Source organism: Mustela nigripes, chromosome X, assembly GCF_022355385.1.
Source record: "Mustela nigripes isolate SB6536 chromosome X, MUSNIG.SB6536, whole genome shotgun sequence".
NCBI lineage: Eukaryota > Metazoa > Chordata > Mammalia > Carnivora > Mustelidae > Mustela > Mustela nigripes.
In genome coordinates this window covers 36758839-36772168 of record NC_081575.1, presented here as the reverse complement: position 1 = coordinate 36772168, position 13330 = coordinate 36758839, and the positions used below count along the sequence as shown (strand labels likewise).

General features: G+C 40.1%; 1 protein-coding gene and 1 non-coding gene across 4 annotated transcripts in view; both read right to left on the bottom strand.

Annotated features, from left to right (window-relative positions):
* Window positions 1-13330, bottom strand: part of DCX (doublecortin) — a 107002-nt gene that overhangs the window by 50411 nt on the left and 43261 nt on the right. The window lies entirely within an intron of this gene.
* LOC132007884 (U4 spliceosomal RNA) lies at window positions 4674-4817 on the bottom strand. The gene has a single exon (XR_009401444.1). It is a non-coding gene; the product is annotated as a U4 spliceosomal RNA (small nuclear RNA).

The window sequence follows — 13330 nt, the reverse complement described above, 5'->3', positions numbered from 1 at the left end:
TATTATAATTATTTTCCAAAAGATGTGTGACCTAAGGGGAAATGGAGGTGGGTAAGGAGGGACCATACAAAGGTGGTAAAGTAAATCGGGTTTTGACAAAGACAAGGACAAAGAGGTAGAGATGCACAGGAGTGAGGGAGAAAGAGCCAGAGATAGAGAGAGAGACAGAGAATCTCATGTGAACTATCTTCATTGTGTTTCATAGCACCCAAGGACTAAAAGGAAAGTCTACTGTTTTTCTCTGTTCCTACAAAACACTTTACTTCTACATCCTAAGCGTAGCTGTACCTATCTCCTTTTATAAAATCTCTACAGCAAAGGACTCCCTAACATGATTTGGTAATGAATTCCAGAATCGATCTTTTAGTCACAAAGTTTTTCTCAATCAATTACTCATTGAACAGCATTCACTGAGTGGTTATGAGAATTTAGCCACCATGGTAACCGTTGGGTAACAGGGAATAAGACACAGCTCTTGTCCTCGAGGAGCTGTCAGTCTGGTGGAAACTCCTTGGTTGAGTTCCTTCTGTCACAGTTTAATTCTTTACTTGCCTCTGACCTACATTTAATGGTCTGAAAAGTTGACTTTGGGACCTTGTTTACACAAGCTTCTAAACTGCCTCACAGTTCCAAGTTTTGAATCACAGCAATTGTTTTTTGAGCCTGTTAAGATTGAAAACTTACACAATTAAATTAGTTTCCCTTAAGAATGGGGGAAATAATCCAAGTCCAATATACTGACAACCAGTCCAACTGGTTGCTGGGAAAGGATGAGTTGATTGCCCATTTCTGAAAACTAATTTCTAGATGCTAGAATATTCATAGCTTAATCTGCATCCTGCCCAAGGTTGTAGGTAATGCCTAGAGATGACTATAACTGAACCCTAAGAAATAAAGCTCTAATAGCAGACATCTCCTATCCCTTAACATTTGATAAAGGATGCCTGATAGCCTTTCATGATCTTTTCAAAGTACTCTCTTCATGTAAACCATCTTTAACATTCCATTTCCACTTTCTTTTAGTTCACCTTCCCATTATTCAAATCACTTTGTTTAATGAGCCAAATTGGTTCAAATGCATCTAAAAGTCAAATACACAAGGAAGTTAGGATGATTCCTGTGAGAAAGAGAGCTTCTCTGGCAACTCTCAAGGAGGCCAGGAGACAAAATCGTTCTCTGAAGACATCCAGGAGGAACAGCTAGTGAAACTTCTATATTCTCCCCCTCCTCACAAAAAGTCCTTTCTTTTTCCCCTCTTAAATCCATTCCACCTCCCACACAGAGAGGCAGGACTAGTGGCAAGTTTAAGCAGGAATGCAAATTGAGGGATGTGTACAGGAAGACAGAAATAGACTGTATAAAATGGCAGCCAGTGTGATCGCCTGGAAGGAGCTCAACTCAAACCTTTCCACTGAGAGCAAAGCAGCCCCTGTTTACAGTCATCCCTTGCATGGGCTGCTGGGTTCAGGAATCAGACTTTCAATGGTTGACAGCAACAGGACAACCCCTTGGAGGGCTGAGGGTCCACTTCTCACTGTCCCTCTTACTCAAATAAGTGGTAAGATCCACACAGAGGGGACAAGAACCCAATGAAGACCAGGCTTGTTGCAGCTTCCACAAAGCAAGCTCCAGCATGGGGTTCGGGAGACAAGCTACGGTCACTTGAATCCCATTTTTTCCACATTTACAGTGGATCAAGGGTCATTTAGTACATGGTTGGAACACAGCATTTGGATGAATTTCATTTTCCAGTCACTAAAGGTTAACCTTTTCAAAAATTCACTTGTACTTTGGTTCCAAATTTTGTTCAAGCAAAGATTTGGGGGAAAAAACAGCTAAACATCAACCCCTGACTGTTTGCTATTCCCCTATCAAGGTAGAAAAAAATCATCATGTTATTGCAACATCTTTAGGATCGTGTTTTTGCACCCTCCCAGGCTAGCACAGGACTGGGCATCTAGGAGGTTCACAGAACATTTATTTCTTTTTAGCATGCTAACGAATCGCCATTTTACTGTATTTGTGTGTGTGTGTGTGTGTGTGTCTCCAAAGCTGATCTCTCTCTTTCACATACATACAGCTTAAGGTACATCTGTGATTAACCTAATATCTTCAATTTCTTGAAATTGTTTCCTGTTTTGCTTATTATCTCTGTCATTAACAGTTACTGACCTAGGCCCTCATCCGGAACTCAAGGGCAGATGTGCATTCTTCTGGTCATTTTTGTGCTGAGGTTATGCTTTAGCCATCCAACTTCAGCTCAGAGTAGACAAACTACAGCAAGAGGAGAACATGAAGCCAAAAGAAGGGGAAGGGAAGAGAGACAGGGAGAGCCATCTGAAATGCTTGCTGGGCCATAGTTCAGAGAAAACTGCCTCCCTAGACTTGGCTGTCGTTCTAGGCCAGGCCTCTGTCAATAACACATTTATTGGCCATCCTGACTTAAGCCTCTGATTTGCCCAATTCAAATATACTTTTTCCAAGAAACAGCTCTCCTAGTCATGGCCCCTGACCATGACAAACAATGCTGTTGAAAGGTCTGAGTGAATGGGGCCGTTTTCTCCAAATGAGTCACCACCACCTGGAAAGTTCTTGGAAAATGGAAGAGGCGCCAGAAGGCTAAAGACAAGAAAATGTTGTCCTACTTTTTGAAAAGGAAAAGAAGTTTATCTCAGAAAATATAAACCAATAATTAACTTGATGCTGATACCCAGAAAAATACTGCAAAAGGACTATTAGAATATTGTTTGTGAGCACTCAGGAGAAATTAGGTTCACTAGACACAAATGCCCAGCTACCTTTTCTTTTGATAAAACATCTAGATATCTGTGGGGGATATAAAAATATAGTTTCAAAAACATATTTTGTGTACTGACTATGCCCTGGGCCAGGGTTAGCAAAATACTTCCTTTCTGAGTCCATGGCAGAACTCATTGACCCCTCACAACACACTAGTGCTGAGTTCCTCCCTGCTGTGCAATCCTTCTCAGTAGGCAGTCACCGTAGTCCAGCCATCCCAGGCTCACTGTCTGGAGATGCAGGTAATACATAAGACCCTTTAAGAATTCATAAAATACTGAAGTATGCTAGTCATTAAAATTCTAGTATATTATAAACATGGGACCCATCAATTCTGTTTCAAAGAGGAGGATATGAGGGCATAATAACACTTCACAGAGAAGGTGACATTAGAAATGGCCTCAAAAATTGGGTCTCAATGGATGAGCATGAGTTCTCCAGGTAAAGGAGCAGAAATGCCATAAAATATAAGGCTGAAGTTTTTGAAGTTAGGTTTTGATTATGCATTTATTGCCAAATTGAAGAACTGGGAGTTTAATGTCAGTGAAATGAATTGTAGCTTTACTTGACTAGCCCTGCCAAACGAAATCAAATGATGCTAAATGACAGAATCAAGATTTTAGAAAGTTTTCTGGGGCACCTGGATGGTTCAGTCGGTAGACCATGTGACTCCATCTGGGGTTGTGAGCTCAAGTGCCATGTTGGGTGTAGAGATTACTTGAAAATAAAATCATTAAAAAAAGTTTTAGAAAGTTTTTTTTTTTTATAAAGGCAGGACTTATGGGCCAAAAGCAAAGATTTCTAATGTTCCTTTGTGTTCCAGGAGAGATTATATTTAATGCACTTAATAAATGTCAAGTTCCACATTTAGATTTCTGAAAATCAATTATATATGATGGAGCAAGATGAGTATTAACAGCAGCCCTAGGATTTTCGTTGATTCCAAGGCTAATATGAGTCATTAAGGTGTGAGAGTTAATAGTGAGGAATAGAGTGACATAGTGAAAAGATCTCTGGAATGGGAGTTAAGAGACTTGAGTTTAGTTCTATCTATTTCACTAAGTCACTGTGTGACCTCAGCAAGTCACTTTGCCTCTCTAGGCCACACTGCCCTCTGAAGAAATCAGACTCAATTCATGGTTTTCCAACTATACTTTTCAGATCCTTGGGATGCTTCTTGGGCTACCTTGGGGAATAAGAAGAAAGCTGACATGAAGTTTCTATGACCTCCCACCCTCCTTTCCATAAGAGAAACTCCACTTTTAAGTGTTTTAAGAATTAGGATTCTGGCTAAGATTTCATTTGCGAAAGAAATCATTACAGGGGCACCTGTGTGACTCAGTTGATCATGCTTCTGCCTTCACCTTGGGTCATGATCCTAGGGTCCTGGGATTGAGCCCCACATTGGGCTCCATGCTCAAGGGGGAGTCTGCTTCTCCCTCTGCCTCTCTCCTTTCTTATGCTCTCCCTCAAATTAAAAAAAAAAAAAAAGGATTCCATTGCAAAAAATAATATGTTAAAACCATGTAGCTCTAACATTGTAATTTTACAGGACATCGAGAGGAGTTTTATATGCAAATTAGTCTGCATTGGTCAGACAACATCTGAACTCCCTTCCACTCTGGGCACCATGTTTTGAGAGGGACATCTACAAAAGAGAGTGCATTTGGAAAGAGATGAGTCAGGATGGGAAAAGCATATATATTGAAGATGATAGAGGTGCTTATCCTGGAAAAGAGAGGATGTGATAAACATATTTAAATATTTGAAGGCTTGTCTTATAGAAAATGATTTACCTTTTTCTGTTTAGCTCTAGAACACTGAGCTGGAATCTAGAAAGGTTTTGACTCAAAGGAACTTTTAATCATGCAGCATTACAAAGTAATGAGCTCACAGTAAGAACAAAAAATGAGGTATAAATTTTGCAAAATAGAAGAAAAAATTATCACCATTTTCAATTAGCAATAATTGTGCCTTGGATAAACCTCATTGGCTGCAATACTGACCCTCACAGGGCTAAATCATTGCTATTCTCATAATGGATGATTGCCTACTCAGAAAATTGCAGAAAATGAACAAAAATCCATGTGCTCCAATAAGATAGTTTAGCAAGATGGCCACATACAAAATCAACATACAAAATAATAGTTTTCTTATACTCTAGCAATAATCAAATTAATATTAAAAATTTAGAGAAAAAAATATTCTATTCATAAGAGCAAGAAAAATTATGAGATATCTAGAAATAAATCTATAAAAAATGTCTTGGACCTAGTTGGCGAAAACTATATAAGTCTTTCCTGAAGAAAATAAAAGATATTTTCATTTTCAAAATGTTTTTAAAATGTCATTTCTCCTTAAATGTAGAGATATAATTCAAGGCAGTCCAAATGCCTTGAATTTTCACATATTCTCAGTAGCACTTTTATGAAAATTGACAGTCTGTTTCTAAAGACAAAATATATAAGAATAGTGCATGATATCTTGGGGGGGGACAGTGGAGATTTACAACATCAGACATCAAAATAAACTATAACATTTAAAACATAGTAGTATTGTGCCAAGAATGGTATTATGCCAGGCAGAAATAAATCCATGGAACACAGATCATAGATGAATTGAGAGTCAAAATGACACTTCTAATCAATGGGGAAAGAATTAATTATTTTATACATTGGGATGAGACCTTGCCTATCCCTTTCAAAAAAATATACTTTACTGTAGCTCACAACTAACTCACAAAATAGAGATGTAGATAAAAGGAAAAAATAATAAGAATGTTTGAATAAATAGAGAAGAATGTTTTGATCATCTTCAGGTAAGGAAGGCCTTCTTCAACAAGATTTTGTCTCAGATTCTCTCTCTCACCCTTTGCCCCTCCCCACTCACATACTCATGCATTCCCACTCTCTAAAATGAATAAATAAAATCTAAAAACAGAAACACAAAAAACAATCATCTGACCCCAAATGTCAACAGTACCAAGGTTGAGAAACCTTGATTTACATGTAGAGATGGAGGCAGAAAGAAATATATCTATTCTTTTAAAAAAAAATTTATTTATTTATTTGACAGACAGAAATCACAAGTAGGCAGAGAGGCAGGCGGAGAGAGAGGGGGAAGCAGGCTCCCTGCTGAGCAAAAAGCCCCATGCGGGGCTTGATCCCAGGATCCTGGGATCATGACCTGAGCTGAAGGCAGAGGCCTTAACCCACTGAGCCACCCAGGTGTCCTGAAATAAATCTATTCTTAAATAAGTTCACATAATCTCCATTTTTCCACAGTCTGCTTTTGCACCATTTGGAGGTTTTTCTGTGTGGGTCTATACATTGCCACTGCATTCCTTTTTAATAGCTGCATGGTATTCTCTAGTATGGGTATATTATAGTTTTCGAAATAGTCATTTATTGGTGGATAGTTTCATTGCCTCAAATTTTTGCAGTTACATACAATACTATAATAAGCATCTTTGTATATATATCATTAGATTCTTAGAAGGATAATCACTGGGTCTTTGATTATATGTATTTTCTGTTTTGATATATTCTGCCAATTGTTCATACCCAAAAGGCTTTGTAAATGTTTACTCCCATCCACTGTGTTTAAGAGTGTTGTTTTCTTATACTTTCTGTAACATGTTCATGAGTCCTTTAGATTTTTACTAGTCTGATGGGTAAAAATAATATATAATTGCTGCTTTAATTTGCATTGCCCTGAGACTATAAAGATTGAGTGAATGAGAATTTTGGCCATTTTTAATTAATCAGTTAATTACCTGTTTATTTACTTTGCCCATTTTCCTAGTGGATTCTTTGTTCTTTTTAAGAAACGTTGATATGATATATTTTAGAAAGTAATCCTTTGTTGAATATGTGGTCTGTATTCTTTGTCATAAAGAGAAAGGACTTTCACACATTCTCTTTATACTTTTGGATTGCCTGACTCACATAAAAATGATGATAGATGAATAGGTTATGTGTACGCATTTTCATAAGACTCTAAGAAGCAATGAGCTTCATGTCTCTGAGATATTCAGAGTTGAAAGGATCACTTTCTAAAGGGAAATTGTCAATATCTTTAAAAGAGCTAGACTTCAAGGGTGCCTGGATGGCTCAGTTGGTTAAATGTCTAACTCTTGTCAGACGCTCACATCATGATCTCAGGGTTGTGAGATGGAGCCCTACATTGTGTTCCACAGCTCAGCAGGGAACCTTCTAGAGATTCTCCCTCTCCCTCTGCCCCTTCCATTGCTCATGTGCTCTCTCTCTCTCTCTCTCTCTAATAGTAAATAAATCTTTTTAAAAATATCTAGACTTCAAACTCTTTCATTTCAACATATTTTGAAGTTTGGTTTTATTAATTTCACCTAAGCTCCTAAACTGTTATCATAAATCCAATCCTCAGGCCTATTGGGAGCTACCTCCTTGTAAAATGTGAAAAATAAACAAATCCAAATACCCAGATAAGCAAATGACGAAGTTATGTTCCATCAAAGGATCATCTATCCCTTCTTATTTTTTCTAAAACTGTTTTTAAATCATCTGTCTGTTTCATTTACAGTGAAATTTACAGCTATGATACACAATGCTAATCCACAGTTTACCCTTATCATAGCTGACTTGTTCTTGTCCCTGAATGAATGATGGCAAACATAAGCATGAAAATGAAATTAGTGATACTCAAGCTAACTGCTCTATCTATGTCTTGAGTTTATGGGATTTGCAATGGTCTCCCTGGAAATCTCTGGGTTTTATGAACAAGAGCTCTTAAAATTAGCAACTGAGGAGCTGATGCAGAAAAAGTACTCATACACCTCACTTGCCCCTCATTTCTGCATCAAGGACCTGAGTCATAGAGGAGAGGCTGGGGATTCAGTTTAACTCTTATTTTTGCTGTGGACGAACAGAGGTTATTAAGACATTGCATGAATTCTGGGCAATAGATAAAAGGTCAAGAGAAGGGCTGTGGGAAAAGAACAGGGTTTGAAGAGGTTAAATGGGATGGCTGAGAAGAGGTGGAGAAAGAATCACTAGTTCTGTTCATAAGAATTCTATTGAATCAAGGCTTGAGTCAAAATTTGTTCACAACACTACCTCTTCTCCATTTCCAGCATCTTTGCAACACCCTCCATCCTTTCCGCCTTCCATGTCAATTCTCTTTGAGAGGCAAGAGAGTGATACGTTGATTCCTGCAGTAGTGAGGATTCAAGAAATGCACCAGTATGTCCTTGTTTCAAATTCAGTGGAAACACTGTCCCTGAGCTATTCAGTTGCCCAGCATCATCCCAGCTCCACAGCTTGCTGGAACAGTTTTATCCCTAGGCTCCAAGGAGTAAGATGAGCCTGTGCCTACTAATAAGCATCTGTCCAGGAAAAGACAGTGTCTCTGAGAACACAGGAAATAGTTAACTATCAAAGGCAAGCTTCATTCTCAATCATTCCCAACCTCCCTTGATGAGAGCACTGTTGGCAGATTCAGAGGATGGCTGTGGCTGGGGACAGCCTTATATAAAGATCAACTGTGGACTCCCAGGGTGAGATGTCTCCCTGGGGTGACAGAAGAGAGGTAGAGAGATTCCCTACCCCTCACAAATGCCGCTCCCCACCCGCTTGCCTGAACACCTGGCTGTCTTTCATTCTAAGAACATCAGAGCCACAACCATTTGTGTTTTTAGTCAACAAATTCTATTTCACACTTATGTGGCAAACACGGTTAGGTGCTGGGGATACAGTGATGAACAAAAGTAGGCCTGGTTCTTGCTTCCGTGTTGCTTACAGACTGGCCCCGGAGACTGATATTGACAAAATAATCACCCAAACAAATGTAAAATTGTAACTGTGGTCAAGCTACCAAGGTGTCATACCTGACCCTGCACTCACTTCAAAAAGAAGTGCTTAATATCAACAGTCCCCCAGCAGAGAGCAGAGCCCCAAGGGGACAGAGCAGGAGGGTATGTGGGATAGGGCAACCAAAATAAACAGATGGGACCAGAAAGGCCAGATTGGGTAAGGTCCAACTTGACCGTACCCAATCTGGCCAGTTCTGGTTGGGTCTCTGGGGTCCCTTCTTCTGATCTTGAAATTCACCAGGATGAAATCAATCATGTTTTTCACCAAAAAGGGACATGGCTTACAGGTACCCCAGTTTTGAATAATGCCTAAGAGTCTTGAAGAAGACTTCTCTCTAGCTTTATTCCTTAGCCACTACATATCACATATTATATATTTTCCTGCCACATCTCTTTCAGTTTATTCCTGCAGGGTGGGAAACTAGTTGATGCAACTACATACTTGCAGTAGTCACAATTACCCAACCCCATCTTTGGTTTCTTCATGTGGGCTAGACAACAGATGTTCTTAATGAAGATTAACTGAAATTTAATGGTCCTAATTGCCATTTGCACGGACAGCACATACCACTCAATTCACATGCTGCCTTTCATGGTCCTTTATGCCTCATCACATATCAGATTTGTATTTGACCAGAGTGAATCTGATTGGCAGTACCTGCTGGTTACTCAGTGTCAAGATGCTGGCAGAGCAAAGGCTCACAGCGCAGGGCAGTGGGGAACAGTGGTGAGAATGGGCCTGGGTAATATGTTTCCTAATACAGCTGCTCTCTTGGGTTCTCAGGAATGGCAAGAAAGGGTTATTATGGCCTGGGTGGGATTCAGGCTCTATCTTAGGTAGAAAGGACAAGCACGACGCTGGGTAGGATGACTTCCTTGTTTTTACACAACCGAATCCTGCTCTCCTTTGTTCTTAAAAACCTTTGGAAAGGTCTTGTAATACAAAAGTCAGGAAGGGGTATGGACACCACTGTTCACAGAAGAGAAAATGTGACAGGTTCAACAATTATATGGAGAGGTGCTCAGCCTCATCTGTAACAAGGGAAATGTAGATTAAAACAAAAACAAGGTATTGTTTTATAAACATCTGATTGGCAAATGTGAAAAACAAAGTAAGTTATTGAGTGTTGATAAGGATGTCAGAAAATTAAAAACGTGGGTTCTTTGGAGGGAAATTGGTAGTAGGTGATAACATTTTTTTAAAAATTTTTTTAAGGGCGCCTGGGTGGCTCAGTGGGTTAAGCCGCTGCCTTCGGCTCAGGTCATGATCTCAGGGTCCTGGGATTGAGTCCCGCATCGGGCTCTCTGCTCAGCAGGGAGCCTGCTTCCTTCTCTCTCTCTCTGCCTGCCTCTCAGTGTACTTGTAATTTCTCTCTGTCAAATAAATAAATAAAATCTTTAAAAAAAAAAAAAAAAAAAAAAAAAAAAAATAAAAATTTTTTAAAATTTCTTTTAAAGATGTTATTTATTTATTTGAGAGAGAGAAAGAGAGAGAACAAGAAGAGGGAATGGCAGAGGGAGAAGGAGAAGCAGATTCTGTACTGAGCAGAGAGCCCTACTCAGAGCTCCATCTCAGGACCCTGAGGTCATGACCTGAGCCAAAGGCAGCCACTTAACCAACAGAGCCACCCAGGTGCTCTGGTGATAAAATTTTAAATGTGTGTTTTCCATAACCCAGAAATTTTCATTCCCTTACCTACTTTTGGAAAACCCTGGCAAGTATGCTCAAGGAGGCATGTACAATGCAGCATTTGCTGTGATAACCCTGGATCAGAAGCAGCCACATGTCCATTGGCAGAGAAAAAAATAAACTGCAAAATACTATGAAGCTGTAAAATAATGAGATAAAATATGTTTTCTATAGCTGCACATAATCTACATGCAAATGTGCAGATAGAGCTCTGAACGTTCACAAACTAGTTACCTCTGGGAAAGGGAACTGAGGTGGGAGAAGCTGCATTGGTCAAGGAGGTCTCTAGTTGCAGTACTGTAATACTTGACCAGCAAAATATGTTCATATCTTTAGGTGAAAAATAATTTAAATTAAAGGCAACATGATTTTATATTAGAAAATTTGCAAACCAGAGGAAAAAAAAAGATGCATTATCCTGCTACCCAGACACTCTCCATTATAACTGTGGTGTATATCCTTCTAGTCTTTTCTCATCTGTATATTTTACATAGTTGTGATCTATAATTTGTATCTGTCTTTAATACAAGATTATTCAACATTGGTACTACTGATGTTTTGGGTTGAGTAATTCTTTGCAGGGGTGGGGAGCTGTTCTGTGCATCGTAGGATGTTTATCAACATCCCTGGTCACTACCCACTAAATGACAGCAGCATTCTCACAATTATGACAATTAAAAATATCTCTGGACATTGTTAAATGTCCTCTAGCAAAATTGCCCCTGGTTGAGGACCATTGTTTGAAGACATCGTTAGCATAATGTTACAATATGAATCTTCATAACCTATCCCATGCTTCCAAATGTAAGCCAGCATGTTGTCTCCATTTTACTTTCAGATCCTGGCCTGTGTATCTCAACTCCAGCCTTGATAACCTGAGCTTGCTTTCTTATTGATCCTTTTCTAGATTAGTTGGTTTGGAATTCCTCAACCCAGAGATATACTCCGACTCTGACTTATCACCAGTAAAGCAAATATACAGTAAGAGCCAAGCCTCTTCCCTTGGCATCTGTGGACTAGTGTTCACATCATGGGTCAGGGAAGAGGGATAATAATCAGGAAAGCTAATAAGGCTATAGAAAGTTATCCGTCCAGCTGTGGGTCAAAGCCACAAAGCTAAAGGCCAAGGCCAAGAAGAAGAAGCCAACTAGATCTCACCCTAGATCAGCTCGCAGAAGAATCCAAAGCATGGTCGCTTGGCTAACAATGCTTCTCTCTTCCCTGACTGCTTTACATAGACATTGTCTAGGCTCCCAGGGCATAATTAATCCAGAGGACAGACAAAGGCCACAGAAGGGATAGCATCTGCCTGAGGATATCAAGAGACCAGAGACCCTACTGCTCAAATTCCAAAGTGACAAGGACAGGTTAATGACGGATATCAGGCTTACTCTTTAAGGAAACATTTACTGAGCACTACCTATGGAACTCTGCGCTAGGTGCTGAGGATGCCAAGGTGATTCTGGAATGACTTCATCTAAAATCTCTTTACCACAAAATTTGCCAGAGAAGAACATTTATAGGGAATCAAAACCTAAATGCATTGAGAACACCCCTAATTTTGAACACGTAGACCATGTATCATGATCCACACTCACACACTGTGATTGCTTAGACCATGTGTCATGAATCTGGAGTGCACCGTGACCTTCCCTGGCTTGGAGACCCCAGATTCAGGGAAAGGACTGAGTTCATTTCCAGAGCAGCAGAGGTGGTGGTATCAGATTTCATCATGTGAACTTACAATATGGGAATCTGAATTTCCTGCTCCCTAATCTCCAAAAATGCTCATCTGGCCCCGGTTTTTGCAGCTCTAAGCTAAGTTGGAGGTACCGTCTTGTGCATCACTTTCTGGCCCCTCACTCCCCAGTGCCCTGAGGGGTGGAGATAAGTTGAGCACTCTATTTCCCAGGGGCAGAGGGCCGGGGGTTGGGAGTTAGCGAGGGGGACTGGATCACTTCCCCGCCTGCCCATCTGGCCTCTTCCTGACAAGATGTTCCGTGACAATTTGAGATCTGCAGACACAAGGAAAGTGGAGCCAAGTAAGACAAACCCTGGTGTGAAATCTAGGGAGATGATAAAATCTCTTCTTAGCAGGAAAGGGAGCATTGCAGGATATCATTATACCTTATAAATAACCCACTGTTCTCTAAAAAATGAGATGAGTCCAATCAGAGGAATTTCCACAATGCTTTCTTGAAAATTGAGTTTTGTTTTGTTTTGTTTTAACAACCAGGTCAGTCACTGGCCAAATGCTGGACTGGCTTCAATTGGCATCCAATAGAGATAATACCCCCTCTGAAATACATATGTATTCAATATTCTACCGAATACCTATTCTCTTTGTCTTCCTGTAGAATTTCCTTTTTCCTGGGTTTCTCTGGCACTAATAGTGCCCAAGGGAGTGACAAATCACAAATGATGCACTGAGTAGTAGCATAGTCAGTGGCCCTTTGGGGAAGATTCACAATTCTGGGTCCCAGTGACAACCCTGTCTCAATTTGTATTTGCAAGCCCAGGACTTGCTGGTCATAGTTGCCGTCAGAGAAAACCTAGAGCAAAACTGAAAAAAAGAAAAAAAAGACCAGTTTGGGACACCTGGGTGGCTCAGTTAGTTAAGCATCTGCCTTCGGCTCAGGTCACAATCCCAAGGTTCTGGGAGGGAGCCCCCATTAGGCTCCCTGCTCAGCATGGAGTCTGCTTCTGCCTCTCCCCTCCACCCTTGTTCATGCTCTTTCTCACTATCTCTCTGTGTCTCTCTCAAATAAATAAATGAATAGATAAAATCTTTTTAAAAAAAGACTAGGTTGTTTCGTTAGCCCCAGTCTCCTAGCTGGTACTCCCATCCCCCAGTGGTGGGCTCTTTTTTTCCCAAGTTGACCAAACCATCCATGTCCCACTCCTTAGACCTTCATTCACAGCAAGATATAAACATGACCAATAGCTAAACACGCCATTTTTCTACCCAAAAGGCATCTCAAGCCACAAGTTGG